We start from the raw sequence: 12387 nt of genomic DNA on the forward strand, positions 1-12387 counted from the left end.
GGAAATAAAGCAGTTTTGACAAATACAAAATAAATAGTAAAGCGATAGATGCAAAGATTAAGGCAATTTTAATTACAGTAACTGGAAACAGACAAAACTGAACAAGATTGTCAAAGTGGACATGAGAAGACTGTGGAAAAATGTTTAAAACTATGTATATGTCAGCTATGGTCTTCATGCCCATAATCCTAGCTACTCAAAAGGCTGAACCTTGGAGGATCATACTTCAAAGCCAGCTCTAATTTGATGCTATTACTAATTAACCAGCAAAATACTGAACCAGAATCATGGCTCAAGTGCTAAAGAACCAGATCTGAGAAAAAAATGAGCCAGAGAATTGAATCCCTGAATTCAAGCCCAAATAACTGCAAAAAAAATAGAACAGATATATCACATGACTATTAGACAAAAAGTCTATACAGTGAAATTCATAAGTGACAAATCAGGCTTTGAGACATAAGCCTGAAAAAAGAAGAGAAATATCTTACATCTATAAAATAATCTATTCATCAAGAATAGATAGATATTCTGAACATGTTTAACATATCTACAAGTAACTAAAACAAATGAAATGGAAAAATTTGGACTTTTTTGGCATATCCATTCTCAGTGCATTTCCCCTAGACAGTATTGGTAAAGACTAATCAAAAGCTCTTAAAACATAATAAGCAAATGTGTTTTTGCAAACATCTGTGGTGAACATCCAAGCTAAAAAATATCATTTAAAATAGCACCCCTAACCATACTGTAAACAAATGAGAAAGTAGTAAAAATAAGATATTTACTATAACAAACAGCATAATGTATTTAATTTTTCACAATTTTAATCATAAATTAAGTTAAAACTGAATTTAAAGATAAATTAAAACAAAATTTGTGTGATACATCTAACATGGTAATTTGAATTTAACAGTTTACATTAAAAATACCAGGTCATCATCCCCTCAAAAATTTCTAGGCAGGCCAGGCGCTTCTGTCTTATTTATATAACTAGCTACTCCAAAGGCCAAGACCTGAGGATTGAGATTCAAAGCCAAGAGAGGGCAGGAAAGTCTGTAAGACTTATCTCCATTAACCACTAAATAGCTGTAAGTGAAAGCTTGGCTCAAGTGGTAGAGCAGTAGCCTTGAGCATAAAAGCTCAGGAGCAATGCTCAGGCCCTGAATTTAAGCTGCAGGATTGGAACAGAAAATGAATACAAGTATTGGAGTGAATATTTTCATAATATATGTTCTATCCTAAGTATGTAATAAGGTTTCTATCAATAGATAGACAGACAAACAGACAGATTTAATTAACAACAAAATACAAAAACTTCATAGGACAATATGTGAGCTGAAAATAGTCAATAAAAACATGGGAGTATTGAAATACTTATCAAGATAACTGGTTATTCTTACTAATCTTATTTTTAAATTTTATATTTATTTTAGTTCACTGAATATAGCTTCCAAGGTTGGTTTTAAATTCTTCCTGCTAATGCTACAGATGTGTCATCCAAGAATTATTTTCTTTTGACTGTTTTCTTTCATGAGAGTGACCACATTTGCTGGTCCCTTGTATGCTGAATCATTTTTGAAAAAGGTAAGAGTCTTATGCAATCTAAAAGAGATTCCATATTGTTGTGCTAAATTATTTTAGGTTTTCCTCTAGACAGTATAAAGTTATGTTCAAAGACTAAATTGTGATATATTATACCAGTAATAAACAAGTTGGCTTAGCCATTTAATTGGATTAGATTCAAACTGCAAAATCTATACTGTGAATGGCAAATCAGATCTTTGTTGAGTTTTTTTTGTTGGTGGTGGTGGTTTTGTTTTTTGTTTTTTGTTTTTTCTGGTCATGGGGCTTGAACTCTGGTCCTGGGCACTGTCCCTGAGCTCTTCAGCTCAAGATTATAGCCCTACCTCTGGGCCTGGGCATTGTCTCTAAGTTCTTCAGCTCAAGGCTATCCCCTACCCCTTGAGCACAGGTGCCACTTCAGTATTTCTAGTGGTTAACTGGAGATAAGAGTCTCATAGAGGTTAATGTCTGTGTTGACTTTGAACTGTGATGCTCAGATCTCAGTCTCCTGAGTAGCTAGGATTACAGGTGTGAGCTACTGGGCATTGCTGATTTTTTATTTCTTAATCTTTAACTACTACGTTTTGCATCTGCTCCTCATTCAAACATGGCCTAGGAATATCGTGGAGATGTAGCATAGACGGTACTCAGTAGATTGGACTGTCTTCATGGTTCTGCTCTTTTACATGTTTTCTTCTTACTTTCCTCCTAGGAACACTGTCCAGAACTCTGTACTTTCTTGCTGCAGTCTGTGAAAAGCATGTTTTTTTTTCTCCCCTGACAATATTTTGGTACCTGGTGATACTGCCTGCCATCTGATCACAAGAGAAAAGACAAGAAAATCATGCCATTGCTTTTCCTGAACACCAATCCTCCTCCACAAGTTTGCCGATTCATTTACATTGTACTGAGTCCAGCATGTTTTCTCTTACAGAGAATGTGGTTGTGATCAGGGTAATGGTTACTGAAAGCATATTCTGTGGTAATTTCTTACAGTCTTTAGCATAAATCCATCATTTGATCCAGAATTTTCAAGGCTGAAACATATCCAGAAAAACTGATCAATGATGGTCATATAGCCCTGTTACTAATAAACAAAAATATAATCCAATATCTTAAAAAAGATGATAGACATACAAAAGCTATTATTCTCATGCAACAAAATAAGACTTCATGACAACAAAGAACAACTTGCACATAAATTACCAAAAGAATGTCTCAAAAACAATGTGCAAAAACAACAACAAGCAAGTATAAAATCGTTGTATGAATTATTACCCAGGAACACTGTGGCAAAATGAAATAATGCAGAAACAGTATCAAACCCAAACTGCAGTTGCCTATATGAGGCAGGGGTGCAGGTATAAACTGAGTATTTGTAAATATAAATATCTAATTTAAAAATTGAAATAATAATAAATGACTGGAATTAGTTGTGCCTTTTAAAAATTTCATTTTGAAAAGTCCTTTTAGTGGTCAAACCTTGTGAGCCATGAGTGAAATTTTAGTAGATGTCATCTCAGATCATCCATACAAGAAAGGGTTATATATAAAACTCAAGGGCTGGGATGTAGCTCAGTGGCGAAGTGCTTGCCTAGCACATGAAGCATCCTGGGTTCTATCCCTACTACCAAAACCAAGAAAGACCAAAAAAAATCCAGTTAAAATTAAAACTCAAGGGCCAGGAATTCAGTCTAGTGGTACAGTGCTTGCCTAGCATGCAGGGTAACCCAGATTCGATTCTTCAGTATCACATACATAGAAGAAGCTGGAAGTGGTCCTGTGGCACAAGTGGTAGAGCTCTAGGCTTGAGGAAGTCCAATGACAGTGCTCAGGTTCTGAGTTCAGGGCCCAGGACTGGCAAAAATAAATAAATAAATAAATAAATAAATAAATAAATAAATAAATAAATAAACCTCAAATAAAAAATCCTCATTGTACATAAAGTAAAATACCTCTCACATGCACATCTCTTCTATAGCATCTGCACAGTTAGCATTATTTATACACATGTATGAAACTTCTGGTCATTTAACTATGTGCATCAGTAGTATGGGAAAATGCCTAACTGAGCTGGAAAATCTCGTAAACATGTTTAGAGAAACAGAAGTGACTGCAGATGGTATTTGCTATTAGACTCATTTGTCATTAAAAAACAGAGGTTCCAAATAGTAATGTCACAAGCTAGGTAAGAGAGGATAAAAGGTGAAAGTCCCAGGCTGCTGTTCTCTAGAAAGAATATATATATATATATATATATATATATATATATATGCATCTTGCTAGAAGCCTATCTAATCCTGAGTCTGGGATATAATATTTCCTGCCCACTAGCAGTAGAAATACATTTATCTTAATAATTTTCTGAAAAACTATGATGTCTCTCCCCAAGGAAATGCTATGTCTAGTCATGTATGAAGCCTTCTTGGCCAAGAAACACAAACTGAGAATTTAACCTGGAGACAAGAAAGGCAATTTTTAAAATCAGTACCGACATTTCCTTTCAACCTGCAGTTTACTTTTTGAGATTTAGCTTTGTTAAAACAAAGCTTTCTCAGTAGTGAATGATAGAAATTCAATTTAATCACACTTAGAGAAGAAAAAAAAGCCATCTCTTGGTGAATAATAATAGTTCTACCTTGAGATATATTCTACCTGGAAATATAATTCTAGAATAATAATATTATTCTACCTGGAAAGAAAGTTATTGTTAACTTTGTACCTAGATCCACCTTATTTGTTACTGCCCACAGGACATACTTAATGGGAAAAAAAGTGTAGATTGGAAATGTCTGGAACATAAGACTACCTGGACCAATCTTTCTCTTTTTTTTCATATATTTTTATTGTGATTGATAGAGGGGTTACATTATGTTTTCCAGTTAGAAGGTGCATTAATTCACATACATTGATACCTTTTCTCATGTCTTGTGGACCAATCTTTCTATGTGAGAACAGGTGATATACATTTAGTCCGTTACTGATTGGGAAATCATACTCTGAGAAGGATTCCTCCTCCAAAGAAGGTAAGCTTCCCTGAATAAGAAAAAGTTCTCTTCAGGAACAAAATGAAAAGTCCCTCATTAAACTGGAAGCCTGAACATATGCAGTCTCCACCTAAAGTGGTTGAACACGCCAAGCCACTGCCTTCTGCCAAGTGTATTTCCCAGACTGCTTTGTCAACTGACCTCTTTCTCAGTCAATCCCAAATGGCAGGACTTTTCAAATAAGAAAGAAAAAGAGTACCTACAGTATTTCTCTTTTTATCCTGGTTTCTGAAGAAATCTGTCAGTCTTCTTCCTCTTTTGTTTCATTTTGCACTAGGTATCCATCTAGGGTTCAGTTCTCTTAAGACAACTCAAGCTCCTGTTTTTTGTTTGTTTGTTTGTTTTGCTTTTTTTTTTTTTAACCAGTCTGGGAGCTTGAGCTCAAGGGCCTGAGTGCTGCCCTTGGACTTTCTCAAGGCTAGAGCTCTGTTACTTGAACTCAGGCTACTCCAAATAAAAACCCCCAATAGGTCTAGAGAGTTAGTACTTTCCTATTAGTGACTAAGGTTCTGTAGATCCATCTTCCTTTGTTTGGTTTTCAGTTGTTCTAATCCTATGTAATTGCTTTCTCATATCAAATTCCTCTACCAAGCTAATGGTGTTATCATTCTGACAGAAGGACTGGCTAAGACACTGATATGGTTAAAATGGGCAATCTCCTACATTATTAGGATAAGGTTCCCCAAAGGGAAAGGACATTTCTGTTGGTTGACTCAGCAATTGCTGAGGTGGAGGAAACATTTGGCTTGTAGACACAGTGAGAATTAGGCAAGCCTATTTTCCCTGCACGAAGTGGCATGGGTCTACTTGCTCAGGGCTGATGCAAAGCAGAGACAGGAATCCAGGGAAGGTAACATGAGTCCATTCCTTTAGGAATACACCTCTTGTGTAAAATAGTACAGTACTCACAGGAACAGACAGGCACCCAATAGTTGAACTAAACAGGAAGGAAGACTTTCTTTCAATGCCAAGCACTGCATATATGTATCCATCTTGAATACTAACTGCTTGTCAATGACCACAGATAGGTGCTTAGTCCTTTCCTTCCATCTAATCCTTTCTTTACAATCAGGTCACCTTCTGAGGGGCCTATCACCTCCAATCTCCTTGGGTATGCCCTGACATGTCAGCCTTTCTGTGTGCAGTCACCAGTGTGAGTTGAAGTTGGGTGGAGGGAGGCAGTGTACAGAGAGTGGGGTGTGACTTGGGATACCAGAGTTCCCATTTGGCTGTGTGATGGCTTCTAACCTTTTCAGCCACCGTTGAGGCTTTTCCATCTGAAAACTGATTAGACCCAATCAACTCTGATGCTCCGAATTCTGTGATTTTTGTGCTTAAGAGACAAAGCTAAAGCCAAATTGCATTTTACATCTCTTACCACGCTCTGATTAGGAGCACTTCATAATAAAGAATTCTGTGTGCTCTTAGTAATTGTCCTTTCAAAAATACTTGAGGTGATTAAAAATATTATAACATTTTAGGTGCTTTCTAATCCCCTGTATTTGGATTGCTTTTCATATTCTTAAAAGACCTTTCTTTCTCCCCGACTTTTTAAATGTGAGACGTGTGGTACTGGCAGTTTTAGCTTTCCTTGGACACATTAACACACTTGGAGTTGGATTAGATTATGCCAGTTATCCTTGGGTGGTTCATCTGTCTAGAATGTAATGTCCCTGAAGACAGTGACCTTTTATTTTTTTTTTGGGGGGGGGGGAGTGTTTAGTAATTCACATGTCCACAGTGCCTAGAACAGGGTCTGCCACACAATAGGATTCAATAAATCTCGGTTGAATCCTACAAGCAAGTGCACAAATGAATCCGGTTAATAGTGACCGATCGGGTCTGGAATATTCTCTACCCTCCCTCAGTTAAGGATCATTTTGTACCGACAAGAGCCGGTCTATCAGTCTTTCTGTGACGTTTCTGCAGGCACCCATCTTTAGGTTGGAGGAGACCAGGCCAGCGGGCCTTCTCCACTGCAGATTCCGGGGAGCCCCTGCGTCAGTGATACCAGGAAGGGAAGGAGGGGCGTCTGGGCAGATGTCCGCATTTCCCAAGGACGACGGATGGTCTGCTCGTCCCGGAGGCTCAGAGCGCTGGTATCACAGAGTTGGCGGGATGAGGGCCATGTTCTAGCGAAGGTCGGGCGGGATCAGGTCCTCAGTCCCCGCAGACTCACGAAGATCTGGGAGACTTGGCTGGGCGGGGCTCTGCTAGACACCCCACCTGGCTGAGGTCCGGCAGGCAGGACTGCAGGCTGCCGCAGGAGGCGGAGCATCCGCCGTATAAGCTGCCCGGTACTGCGGCGGCGCGGGATTCTGGGACTCTGGTGGATCCTGCCCGGGGCGGGGCTTTTGTAGGCCGAGCGTTGTGGAGGCGGGGCTTCAAGGAGCGGGACTGTAAGGGGTGCGCCGGATTGGGCAACTAGGGAAAGGCGGGGCCTCGGAGGGGCGGGGCCTCAAAGGGGCGGGGCGAGCGGCCAAGCGGTGGAGGGGCGGGGCTGTGCGGCCCTGCAGGGAGGCGGCAGCGGGGGCGCGGCGCTCAGACTGCGCGGGCGCTCGGACTGCGCGGGCTCTCGGCACCAGCGGCTGCAGCATCCTCCTCCTCCTTCTCCTGCACTCTCTTCTTCCCTTCCGCCTCGTTCTCTTCCTCGTCCTTTTCTCCCCTCTCCCCCGTCCCGAGTCCCCTTCTTCCCCGCGCGGAGGGAGCGCGTCCGCTCTGCCAGTCCGTGGGCAGTGACAGCGGCAGCCGCGGTGCACCCGGAGTCTGTGCCCAGGTAAGAGCCCGGGCCCGCGCCCGGTGCCGCAGCGAGCGCCTGGGTGTCGGGGAAGGAGAGCCCCACAGCAGAAAGGAGTGGGCGTGGGGAGGGGGCCGGGCTCCGGGGAGCCCCGGGACTTGGCGCTGTCCAGTCCCCCGCCCGGCGGCAGCTGCAGCCGGCCCGACCGCTGCCGGCGTCCCTGGGACCCGGCGCCGGTCCATACCTGAGGCCGGGGTGGGGAGGCGGGTAGCGACCGGGTCAGGTACCCCTCGAACACGACTGGAAACTTAGCGTCAGCCTGGAAGACGAGTGGTGAGAGCTCCTACGACCCGGACTGTAGAAAGGAGGGAATGACACAAAGAGAAGGGGAGAAGAGAGATGGACGGTGGAGAGATGAAGAAGCATCGAGGGGGTTTTAGATCATCTCCCTCTGACAGCTGGAAAGGGGGGGGCTGCTGATACGTATTTATAATTTTTGGAACATGAAAAATCAGTATCTGATGGGGTTGGAGGGCGGGGTCGGGAGAAAGGACTCATCCAGCCAGACCTGCACTACACCGTCTTGGTTTTTTTGTTTTTTGTTTTTTGTTGTTGTTTTAATTTCTTCATGAAGAATGGGGTTGATGAGCTGCCTTGACCTGCATCTCTTTTCTTCTTTCCTAAAGGCTTTTTTGGGGGGCTGCAGGGCTGAATGCCTTCCTTCCCCAACCTCGCCTTTTGTTTAAGGATGGAAATATCCAGAAGGAGTATGGAGGGGCCGGGAACAGGGAGGTGTGTGTTTGGGTGTAGGGTGGGGATAGGGGAGGGTTAGTAAAAGCGATGGAGTCAGAAAACACCATCCTTAAAAACGGGGAAATGCATGTTATCCCTCCTGGCATCCAGGCTGCAGGATTTTGTCAGAAAAATTAAAAGCCCTGGTTAAAACATTAACCTTGCGTGTGACAATTGCTGTACACCATCTGTTGTAAGCCCTTATCACAATGCTTCCCGGACACAGGCCTTTTAAAACAGAGTCACTGGGAAGCCTTTTTGTTTAAATGCTTGGGCCCATATGTCCACATACATTAAAATATGCTACAGACATGTCAGAAAGCAAAGTGAATACTTATAAGACAGATCTTATAAAACTGATCTTTGAGGGTGTGGATTGTGAATGAAATCTGTAATGTGAAAGACCTATCTTTGGTGTTATACAGTTTTGAGTGTGACTGAAAGGGATTAGAAAGTTTTAGAATGGAACTAACTTAAATGCTAAAAAAAATAAAATAAAATAAAACTGTGTGTGTGTGTGTGTGTGTGTGTGTGTGTGTGTGTGTGTATTTTAAATCACCAGTTAGGAGAAATGACTGCAGTTAAGGCTTACCACCACGGTGAGGCAATGGAGAACAAAGCCTTTTTTATGTGAGCCCTATTATGCAAAATGTCCCTTTCAGTGAGCTGCAGGTACCTGTTTAAAAGCATAGCACTGTCACCCTGTCATTTTACTCTAGACAATTACGAGTTTTTTGGCAGTCAAAATAGATTGAATAAATAAAAACCCTTTAGAACACTTTTGATTGTATGCCTAATGAAGATTACAGCCTGCTTAGGACCAAACCTTGCTGTGACAAAAACAAACAAACAAACAAACAAAAAACACCTTTTGAAAAATAACTGAGTAGTAAATGTGTATAAAAAAAATGTAAGATTAGGGGCCCTGAGCTCAAGCCCAGGACTGGCAAAAAAAAAAAAAGTAAGATTATTTAGACTGGAGTTTGGCCTAGTGATAAGAGTGCTTGCCTAGCATGCACAAAGATCCGGGCTCCATTCCTCGATACCACATGTATAGAAAAAAGCTGGAAATGGTGCTGTGGCTCCATTGGTAGAGCGCTAGCTTTGAGAAAGCTCAAGGACAGTGCTTAGGCCCTGAGTTCAAGGCCCAGGACTGGAAAAAAATTTAAGATTATTATTGCCCTCAGAGAGTTGTACAAAGGAGTTTCTATTCGGCATGTCAGTTTATGAGTACAATGTATGTTGAACAGTCTCACATTTTTCATAGTTCTCCTCATCTTTCTCTACAGTATGCTTTTCTAATAGAAAAGCTCAGGAATTTGTAAACCATAGACATTTCAATCACCTCCCCCAATGCACGCAAAAGGACCCCACTTCAAGAAAAGGTAGAAGGTTTTTTTGTATTTATCTATATGCAGTAGATTTTATTTAATTTTACATATTTCACAGTTTGTTATCCAAAGTAATTTCCAGAGATTTCTTTCATTTAAAAATGTGTAAGTAGGAAATTGCTTCACATACATAAGTGTATCTAAGCAATTTAAGCAATGACCTTCTTTTTGAAAACAAACAAACAAACAAACAAACAAACAGTACTTCCCATACAGTAAGACCAAAGAAGGATATACTCTGAGGAGAAGGACCACAAAGGCTCAATGCCTATGTGCATGTGATCATATAAAATAATATTAATCAAGGTGAACTCCATGAAATGGAAACGAAAGTTTTTTCCCTTTGTCTTAAAAAGCAGTACTTTCATTTTTTAAAATGTATTTATTTATTTATTTATTTGCCAGTCTTGGGCTTAAGCTCGGCTTGAGCACTGTCCTTGTACTTTCTCAAGGCTAGAGCTCTACCACTTGAGCCTCAGCACCACTTCTGGCTTTTTTTCTACGTATGTGGTACTGAGGAATCAAACCTGGGTTTTTGTGCATGCTAGGCAAGCACTCTACCACTACGACAAACTCCCGGCCCTACAGTAGTACTTTTATAAAATCAATTTTAATTTTCTTCATTTGTCTTCTGTCATAATTATTCTCTCTTTTCCTCAGATAGCCTACTTCCTGGCTGAGTCTGTACTGCCTCATGTTTCTAGTTATGTCTACAATCGCAGGAGCAGAGCCAGTACTCCCAGGAATTTTGAATTGGATGCGATCAGTCTCAGGATGGTTTGTTGACAGGACCTTCTCTGGGAGGAGAAAGAGAGAATGTGCTGAAAGAGCCTGACCCAGTGAAACTGGCACAGTATGACCTCATGCTGTTAGGTGCTCCTGCTTCTCAGAAGGAGCAGGCATCCTCTTGGTGGAAACCAGACACCAGCAGCACACCCATTTCAGGGTGGAAGCCTTTCTTCCCACAACAACTGCTACTAGTGTTGCTCTGGTGAGGCAAAAGGGAGATTTTTCTCTCTCTCTCTCTCTCTTCGTGTATTTATTTTCAGGGATCTTGAACTTGGTTAGAAATATGCAGCCAGAAGTGAAACTTGACATCGAATCTCCTAAGTCTGAAGGAATAATTTCATTTCTTTTACACCTTTTGATTTAAGCCAATTTGAAAGTTTTCTAAATATTAGAGAAGTACTTGTTGATAATTATTTTTCCTCCATATTTTCAGGGTTTGCTTCCTCCCCACCCCAATACATGGGCTTGAACTCAGGGTCTTGAACTCACTGGCAGCACTCTACCACTTACTTGAACTAGGCCTTTAGCTCACCTTTTTTGCTGGTTAACTGGAGATGGAGACTCAGGGATGGTTCTGCTTGGGGGCTGGTTTTAAAACATGATCTTGCATATTGCAACCTCCTGAGTAGTTAGGATTACAAGTATGAGCCATTGGGCCCAGCTTAAGCAGTATTTTCTTATAACATGCTTTGTGTTGAATTTCACTAGTTTTATAATAGACTGGAGGACTGTGCTTTTGACAAAAAGAGTTGCATTGTTGGCATTAGAAATTAAGATCACATTTGCTTAAATGTATAGATGACATTAAGTATATCTCTGAATGATCAGCAATGTTCCTATGCCACAATAGGAACTAATTTAGGGGTTTTAGAGTAATTATGACTATTAAATTCTTCCCAATGCTCAATTTTCTCTGGAGAGAAAGAACCTGAGCTACTAAAGAAGAAAACACCTCCATATCAGTAGTACATGCCTTAATTCAAAAGTATTCATTGAGGTAAATCACTGACTTGTAAATGCACAAAAATGAAAATAAATTCTAGTAAAACTGCAAACATGTTTGTGTCTGATACATATGAATTAACGAAGCTCTTAAGTTCTTTTCATCTTAGGTATTTATCTCAAATATGTTAATATGATATACACCATTCTGCTTAGCAAATAAGTGAATGTTAGGCTTACTGTTCTCAAAGCAGTTTGGTTATAGTGCTCTTATGCACAAAGTTAGCTTTTATCTTTCACTTCCAGGGTCATTAATTCTGTATACTCATTATTCATTATGAGAGGCATTTTTTATACTCTCAAAAAATTATTTGAATTTTGGAATTGAATCTAGACGCCAAACAGCAATTGAAGAACTACAAATAAGATGGGGTGCCCAAAGGAAGAAAATCAAGGGTAAGTGTCTATGGAAAATTTGAGTGCTGAGGTGTGTTAGAGATGAGGAGTGAATGTAGGTTCTCAACTGCTGATGTTTGGCTATGTAGGCTGTAGATGAGCTTCTGTCTACATGGGAGAGAGGAAAGAAATCTGTTTTGCTTTTCTACCTCTACACATTGTTTTGTACTTTTGTGTTGTTTGTTATTGCTTCCAGCTATTGCTGGAAATTTTTTGGCTGGAAATAAATTGTAAAATTTATTCAGGATGCTTGTTGGAAGCAGTTCTGTAGTGAATTAAAATGCTCAAAACAATATGAATGCAATTAGATGGCATTTTATTTTAAAATATTTGAATCTAGCCTTTGAACTTTGAACTTTGGTCTTTCATAGTAAAGAGATACACTTTCCTTTTAGCTGTAATACTTTGACTATCTAATTTTTTTCCTGTACATTTTAGTGAAATCATATGGAAATTTAGACAACAAAAAGCACAAGGACCTCTTTCAGTCTATAAATAAGATCATGTTCTGGACATTGGGAAAGTTATAAACAATTTGTTTCCAACTAAAACATACCAGGGGAGACAAATGAACATATCTGTGTGTATGCATTTGTATATACATATTGATGAATATGCACTTGGGTGAATTATATAATGAATAATATATAAGAATGCAATTATAAATTCT

At 40.2% G+C, this 12387-nt stretch overlaps 1 protein-coding gene across 18 annotated transcripts in view; it reads left to right on the top strand.

The window, feature by feature from the left end:
- The first annotated feature begins 7230 nt into the window (after positions 1 to 7230).
- The window catches only part of Map2 (microtubule associated protein 2), a 254807-nt gene continuing 249650 nt past the window's right edge, over positions 7231 to 12387 (top strand). For 7 of the 18 annotated variants that reach the window (XM_090354714.1, XM_090354716.1, XM_090354717.1 and 4 more), the window contains exon 1: positions 7233 to 7386. The gene's annotated coding sequence lies outside the window, so the exon portion shown is untranslated. Of the gene's footprint in view, positions 7387 to 12387 lie in introns of all 18 variants that reach the window. The other 11 variants (XM_090354728.1, XM_090354706.1, XM_090354712.1 and 8 more) reach the window with 6 other exon arrangements.

The sequence above is a fragment of the Megascapheus bottae genome, chromosome 21 (genome assembly GCF_031878675.1).
Source record: "Megascapheus bottae isolate mThoBot1 chromosome 21, mThoBot2.hap1, whole genome shotgun sequence".
In the NCBI taxonomy this organism is placed as follows: Eukaryota; Metazoa; Chordata; class Mammalia; order Rodentia; family Geomyidae; genus Megascapheus; species Megascapheus bottae.